The sequence below is a fragment of the Punctularia strigosozonata genome (genome assembly GCF_000264995.1).
Source record: "Punctularia strigosozonata HHB-11173 SS5 unplaced genomic scaffold PUNSTscaffold_7, whole genome shotgun sequence".
Classification (NCBI taxonomy): Eukaryota; Fungi; Basidiomycota; class Agaricomycetes; order Corticiales; family Punctulariaceae; genus Punctularia; species Punctularia strigosozonata.
Window position 1 is genome coordinate 1,653,083 of NW_006767439.1, and position 465 is coordinate 1,653,547.

The following is a 465-nucleotide window of genomic DNA, read 5'->3' on the forward strand; positions in this document are numbered from 1 at the left end:
ACGCCGAATCAAACCGACCCGTCGCGAACTCATGAACACTCGGGACACGGACCCATACTTGTACGATATCGCCGCCGACTCCCGTTCTCTTCGCACCGCGAGCACTTGCTCATGCCATTCCGCAAACACGAACTCTAGGCTACTAACGAACTATGTACATGTACTCTTGCGTCCGGACCGTCGATCTTGTATCACAGACCCTCCGCTATGTAGTGAACCTCCGCCTCGCTTATGAAAGTCCGCCTAACTACTGTAGCTACACCTGTCGCTCCGCAAATCATGTATGGCTCGAGAGAATCAATTTTGAAAGAAGACTTACCGATCGAGCATCCGGAAATCCTGAGCCTCGGACTTCGAGTTTCTGAAGCGCCACCCACCGGGCCGTCGGACTTTGAAATTTCGGAGGATGAGTGGGTCACGGCGATATGGCTCGGAAACGCGGCGGATTTACCGGAGAATATGCAA